At 40.9% G+C, this 7,924-nt stretch overlaps 1 protein-coding gene across 1 annotated transcript in view; it reads left to right on the top strand.

Annotated features, from left to right (window-relative positions):
* The first annotated feature begins 429 nt into the window (after window positions 1-429).
* Window positions 430-7,924, top strand: part of LOC112236672 (protein-tyrosine kinase 2-beta) — a 64,202-nt gene continuing 56,707 nt past the window's right edge. The window contains exon 1 of the mRNA XM_042301084.1: window positions 430-578. The gene's annotated coding sequence lies outside the window, so the exon portion shown is untranslated. The remainder of the gene's footprint in view (window positions 579-7,924) is intronic.

A 7,924-nucleotide genomic window follows, 5' to 3' on the forward strand; every position in this document is an offset into this window, starting at 1 on the left:
TAGTGTTCTTTATTAGTTATTAGGCGACCCAAGGGTGGATTGCAATACTCCTCGCTGTGGAAATACTGCACCTGCAAAAACTCTGCCTCCTAAAACATTCAACCCTAACCTGAGTAGGCCTACAGAAGACGTGGTAACGTGTGGTAAATGTATCTAGTATTTCTACACCATACATAACCATTTCTCTGGCAAACACATTGGACACAGACTTTATTCCACTATACTATACGTTTTGAATAGTTTACGCATGCCCACTCTAAGACACTATAGTGTGTAGGCCTATAGAGAATATACACGTTTTGAACCCAAATAAAAAATATATATATATTCACAAACGTAGTTTATAACATAGCTATTACTTGCACAAAACACATGATAAATTGTAATACCACAGAAATAAGGAAGTATCCTACCGACAAGGGAGTGGCTTGAGAAACACCTTCCTGCTCTACATACACTTCTTCTTCGAGGGAATACCTGGTAATACCCAAAGGACTAGGCCTTATAGCGCATCTACCAGAAATATAATATCAACTTTTCCGTGCAGATGCTTGTGGGGTGACAAGTTCTCAAATTAGGTAAGAGGAAAATTCGTAAAACTCAATGTTATGAAGTGTTTTCACAACTGTCAAACGTAGGTTTTACCTTCAGGTGTAAGAGACTCAACGGGACGTTAGCTGCGTCAAGGTCTTTCAAGTGATCTGAGTTATTAATTATTGTTTACGGGACACGCAACACGATACTATTCAAGAGTCGTTTGAAGTCAGTAAAATGATATAGTGAACGTCATATTATTTCTAGCAGTTTATAAATGTGTCATGTCGTGTCTCTAAATGAAATGTTTAAAACATGAAGACTGAGGACAACATGTGCTTCAGGTAATAGATTGATTAACACGTCTTAATGGCACGAGTCCTTTGTATAGATATATGAGACACCTTTGGATTCAAGCATTTGAACTTGAACAACATATGCACAATGTGTGGAATTTCTTTCCGTTGCATTTGCTACCTGAGTTCAGTTGGAAGAATCTCAATTATCACTGCAAGTCTCTGCAGGTGAAATTGTTGACACGTACTTGCAGCGCCTGGGTGTATGACGCTGCACTATGCAACCCCACCTACTCCAAAACAAGTGTTCTTGCTATACTGACTCTCTTATAGAATAGGCAAGTATACAGGGTGTATATATCTGTGTTTTGGTTCTAGTTTTTACAAGTGAGGTGGATTACTGCGGTAAAGTTGGTTTGAGATTCGATATTGGCCAGACATTCAGGAACTTCAAACTTCTATTGCTCGGGAACGATTTGAGCTATACACCTCAGTTTAGGCTCTTTATGAATGAAAACATGTGTACAACATTGCACAGGTCTTATTTTCCCGAGTCCGACCCGAGCTTCATAATCACGAGACAACCTTGTAGGCAGCCCGCTCAAAGTCAATGCAACTAGTTAGGGACCGTGAACAAAGTGCATGATCACAATATTCAAAATCCAATAGCGTTACGCCAAGTGACTTAGCAACCTAATTTCAACTGTCCATTATTTCTTACATAGAGAGGAAAGTTGCACACCCTTTGGTTTTCTCCTAAATTATACCAATATATATATTAAAAAAATACTTATTTCAATAACTCCTTGGCCATGTGACCTACGTAGCATAAACCAACATTGTATTGTTCACAGGTTAGGGACACACGTCGCACATGGTTTTCCTATAAAGTGCTTACACAATTTTATATAAATATTAGAAAATGTCAAATTTCAATAGCTCTTCAATCGCGTGACTTAAAATCCTGATTTCAACTGTTTGTTATTCCTTATATAGAAAGGCATGTTTCACATGCTTTAGTTTTCTCATGAAATGATTCCATTTAATAAAAATAATTTTATTGATAAAAAAGCACTTACATTTCATTTTCTACTTGACCATGTGACCTAGACTCCTCGAACCAATGTTGGAAGGGTAGGGATGCACATCCTTTGGTTTTCTGAAATATTGTTACATTTTCTTTTACTTGAATTTATTTGTTAAATGTTTGACTTAGAATTCCAATAGGTCCTTGATCACATGACCTAGTCACCTTAAAACCAACTTTGTATTGTTCACAGGTCAGGGACACACCCATAAAAGGACAATATTAGAGCCCAACTCTCTGAATAGTTGGTTAAAATTGCAATGTTCATCTTTATAGCCTCTCTGTCAACCCTCTTCAATATGTTCAGAATTCTGTAGCTTCAGTGCCCACGCTGAACGGTACACCATTTTGGTCTTATCTTACCTTTATGGCTCAATCTGTTTGCAGGCATTCTGATGGGCTGGCAAGGGGGGAGGGAAGAAATAGTGTTCTCTCCCCTCTGGGTCCTTATCTGATGTTATGGTATGAAGTAAGGCTGAGGACCATTGCATTACAGGCTGTAAACCCTCCAGAGATCAGCTCTCACATTCCTGTTACCAGCCCTTTATGGATGTTACCCACTGTGACCCACTGTGACCCACTGTGACCCACTGTGACCCACTGTGACCCACTGTTACCCACTGTTACCCACTGTGACCCAGTGTATTTGTATTTATTAAGGATCCCCATTTAATTCCTGCCAAGGCAGCAGCGAGGACTGTGAAGAGACACACACACACACACACACACACACACACACACACACACTCACTCACACTCACTCACTCACTCACTCACTCACTCACTCACTCACTCACACTCACTCACTCACTCACTCACTCACTCACTCACTCACTCACTCACTCACTCACTCACTCACTCACTCACTCACTCACTCACTCACTCACTCACTCACTCACTCACTCACTCACTCACTCACTCACACACTCACACACACACACAATAACATACGTACACATGGATTTTGTGTTGTAGATATGTGGTAGTAGAGTAGGGGCTTGAAGGCACACACTTAATGTGTTGTAAATTACCCCCAGGAAGAGTAGCTGCTGCCTTGGCAGGAACTAATGGGGATCCATGATAAACCCCAGGAAGAGTAGCTGCTGCCTTGGCAGGAACTAATGGAGATCCATAGTAAACCCCAGGAAGAGTAGCTGCTGACTTGGCAGGAACTAATGGGGATCCTTAATAAACCCTAGGAAGAGTAGCTGCTGACTTGGCAGGAACTAATGGGGATCCATAGTAAACCCCAGGAAGAGTAGCTGCTGCCTTGGCAGGAACTAATGGGGATCCATAATAAATACACATACTCTTCCTGGGGTCCAGCAACATTACAGTAGTTCTATGCAGTTAAACATATTACATGACATTACATTTCAGCCCTCAGACTACTACCACATATCTAGAATACAAAATCCATGTGTATCAGTGGCGGTCACTGCCGTTTATGATGAGGGAGGACGATTTCATTCATATTAGATTCACCCAGTTCAATGTAACATCGAGAGGTTTAGGTTACTGTCATTCATATTCACCCAGTTCAATGTAACAGTGATAGGTTTAGGTTACTGTCATTCACCCAGTTCAATGTAACATCGATAGGTTTAGGTTACTGTCATTCACCCAGTTCAATGTAACATTGAGAGGTTTAGGTTACTGTCATTCACCCAGTTCAATGTAACATCGATAGGTTTAGGTTACTGTCATTCACCCAGTTCAATGTAACATTGAGAGGTTTAGGTTACTGTCATTCACCCAGTTCAATGTAACATTGAGAGGTTTAGGTTACTGTCATTCACCCAGTTCAATGTAACATCGAGAGGTTTAGGTTACTGTCATTCATATTACATTCACCCAGTTCAATGTAACATCGAGAGGTTTAGGTTACTGTCATTCACCCAGTTCAATGTAACATTGAGAGGTTTAGGTTACTGTCATTCATTCAATGTACATTCACCCAGTTCAATGTAACATCGAGAGGTTTAGGTTACTGTCATTCATTCATTAATGTAACATCGAGAGGTTTAGGATACTGTCATTCCCAGTTCAATGTAACATTGAGAGGTTTAGGTTACTGTCATTCATATTACATTCACCCAGTTCAATGTAACATTGAGAGGTTTAGGTTACTGTCATTCACCCAGTTCAATGTAACATTGAGAGGTTTAGGTTACTGTCATTCACCCAGTTCAATGTAACATTGAGAGGTTTAGGTTACTGTCATTCACCCAGTTCAATGTAACATTGAGAGGTTTAGGTTACTGTCATTCACCCAGTTCAATGTAACATTGAGAGGTTTAGGTTACTGTCATTCACCCAGTTCAATGTAACATCGAGAGGTTTAGGATACTGTCATTCACCCAGTTCAATGTAACATCGAGAGGTTTAGGTTACTGTCATTCATATTACATTCACCCAGTTCAATGTAACATTGAGAGGTTTAGGTTACTGTCATTCACCCAGTTCAATGTAACATCGAGAGGTTTAGGTTACTGTCATTCACCCTATTCAATGTAACATCGAGAGGTTTAGGTTACTGTCATTCATATTACATTCACCCAGTTCAATGTAACATCGAGAGGTTTAGGTTACTGTCATTCATATTACATCCACCCAGTTCAATGTAACATTGAGAGGTTTAGGTTACTGTCATTCACCCAGTTCAATGTAACATCGAGAGGTTTAGGTTACTGTCATTCACCCAGTTCAATGTAACATCGAGAGGTATAGGTTACTGTCATTCACCCAGTTCAATGTAACATCGATAGGTTTAGGTTACTGTCATTCATATTACATTCACCCAGTTCAATGTAACATCGAGAGGTTTAGGTTACTGTCATTCACCCAGTTCAATGTAACATCGAGAGGTTTAGGTTACTGTCATTCATATTCACCCAGTTCAATGTAACATTGAGAGGTTTAGGTTACTGTCATTCATATTACATTCACCCAGTTCAATGTAACATCGAGAGGTTTAGGTTACTGTCATTCATATTACATTCACCCAGTTCAATGTAACATCGAGAGGTTTAGGTTACTGTCATTCACCCAGTTCAATGTAACATCGAGAGGTTTAGGTTACTGTCATTCATATTGCATTCACCCAGTTCAATGTAACATCGAGAGGTTTAGGTTACTGTCATTCACCCAGTTCAATGTAACATCGAGAGGTTTAGGTTACTGTCATTCATATTACATTCACCCAGTTCAATGTAACATCGAGAGGTTTAGGATACTGTCATTCACCCAGTTCAATGTAACATCGAGAGGTTTAGGTTACTGTCCTTCATATTACATCCACCCAGTTCAATGTAACATTGAGAGGTTTAGGTTACTGTCATTCACCCAGTTCAATGTAACATCGAGAGGTTTAGGTTACTGTCATTCACCCAGTTCAATGTAACATTGAGAGGTTTAGGTTACTTTCATTCACCCTATTCAATGTAACATCGAGAGGTTTAGGTTACTGTCATTCATATTCACCCAGTTCATTGTAACATCGATAGGTTTAGGTTACTGTCATTCATATTACATTCACCCAGTTCAATGTAACATCGAGAGGTTTAGGTTACTGTCATTCACCCAGTTCAATGTAACATCGAGAGGTTTAGGTTACTGTCATTCACCCAGTTCAATGTAACATCGAGAGGTTTAGGTTACTGTCATTCACCCAGTTCAATGTAACATCGAGAGGTTTAGGTTACTGTCATTCACCCAGTTCAATGTAACATCGAGAGGTTTAGGTTACTGTCATTCACCCAGTTCAATGTAACATCGAGAGGTTTAGGTTACTGTCATTCACCCAGTTCAATGTAACATCGAGAGGTTTAGGTTACTGTCATTCACCCAGTTCAATGTAACATCGAGAGGTTTAGGTTACTGTCATTCACCCAGTTCAATGTAACATCGAGAGGTTTAGGTTACTGTCATTCACCCAGTTCAATGTAACATCGAGAGGTTTAGGTTACTGTCATTCACCCAGTTCAATGTAACATCGAGAGGTTTAGGTTACTGTCATTCACCCAGTTCAATGTAACATCGAGAGGTTTAGGTTACTGTCATTCACCCAGTTCAATGTAACATTGAGAGGTTTAGGTTACTGTCATTCACCCAGTTCAATGTAACATCGAGAGGTTTAGGTTACTGTCATTCACCCAGTTCAATGTAACATCGATAGGTTTAGGTTACTGTCATTCACCCAGTTCAATGTAACATCGAGAGGTTTAGGTTACTGTCATTCACCCAGTTCAATGTAACATCCAGAGGTTTAGGTTACTGTCATTCATATTACATTCACCCAGTTCAATGTAACATCGAGAGGTTTAGGTTACTGTCATTCACCCAGTTCAATGTAACATCGAGAGGTTTAGGTTACTGTCATTCACCCAGTTCAATGTAACATCGAGAGGTTTAGGTTACTGTCATTCATATTACATTCACCCAGTTCAATGTAACATCGAGAGGTTTAGGTTACTGTCATTCATATTACATTCACCCAGTTCAATGTAACAGTGACAGGTTTAGGTTACTGTCATTCATATTCACCCAGTTCAATGTAACATCGAGAGGTTTAGGTTACTGTCATTCATATTCACCCAGTTCAATGTAACATCGAGAGGTTTAGGTTACTGTCATTCATATTCACCCAGTTCAATGTAACATCGAGAGGTTTAGGTTACTGTCATTCATATTCCATTCACCCAGTTCAATGTAACAATGAGAGAGAGGTTACTACATGATACTCTAATTTTCCCCTATACCCATCATGAGGTTGCTTCAACCTCGCCTATGAATGAAAGTTTACAACGTACAGTACCAGTCAAAAGTTTGGAAACACCTACTCATTCAAGGGTTTTTCTTAATTTTTTACTATGTTCTACATTGTAGAATAATAGTGAAGACATCAAAATTATGAATTAACACATACCATGCCACCCTTTGCCTTGATGACAGCTTTGAACACTCTTGGCATTTCCCTTGATTTTGGAATGAGATGTTCGACCAGCTGGTGTCCACATACTTTTTATTTATTTATCATGTAGTATATATACTGAACAAAAATATATACGCAACATATATAGTGTTGGCTCCATTTTCCAGAAATGTTCCATATGCACAAAAAAAACGTACTTCTCTACAATGTTGTGCATAAATGTGTTTACACCCCTGTTAGTGAGCATTTATCTTTTGCCAAGAGAATCCATCCACTAGAGATGTATGGAATGTCAAGAAGCTGATTGCAAAGAGGAAGCTAACAGCAAACTAATTCTGATTGTCTGGGCCTGGCTCTCAAGACCCAAAGGGCTGTCCCCCCCACCCGAAGCCCACCCATAGCTGTACCCCCCCCACCCGAAGCCCACCCATAGCTGTACCCCCCCACCCAAAGCCCACCCATAGCTGTCCCCCCACCCAAAGCCCACCCATAGCTGTCCCCCCCACCCGAAGCCCACCCATAGCTGTACCCCCCACCCAAAGCCCACCCATAGCTGTACCCCCCACCCAAAGCCCACCCATAGCTGTCCCCCCCCCACCCAAAGCCCACCCATAGCTGTCCCCCCACCCAAAGCCCACCCATAGCTGTCCCCCCCCCCACCCAAAGCCCACCCATAGCTGTACCCCCCCACCCAAAGCCCCCCCACCCACCCATAGCTGTCCCCCCCCACCCGAAGCCCACCCATAGCTGTCCCCCCACCTGAAGCCCACCCATAGCTGCCCCCCCCACCCGAAGCCCACCCATAGCTGTACCCCCCACCACAAAGCCCACCCATAGCTGTACCCCTGTTCAGTTATGTGAAATCCATAGATTAGGGCCTAATTAATTTATTTAAATTGACTGATTTCCTTATACAAACTGTAACTCAGTACCATCTTTGGAATTGTCGCATGTTGCGTTTACGTTTTGGTACAGACTGTGTTCATAACTAGTTACCTAACAGTCAGTTTGTCTTTGATAAGAGTGTCTGCTGAATGACTAAATGTAAAGCACTTGTGTTTCAATGAAAGGTAA

The sequence above is a fragment of the Oncorhynchus tshawytscha genome, linkage group LG18 (assembly GCF_018296145.1).
Source record: "Oncorhynchus tshawytscha isolate Ot180627B linkage group LG18, Otsh_v2.0, whole genome shotgun sequence".
Lineage (NCBI taxonomy): Eukaryota > Metazoa > Chordata > Actinopteri > Salmoniformes > Salmonidae > Oncorhynchus > Oncorhynchus tshawytscha.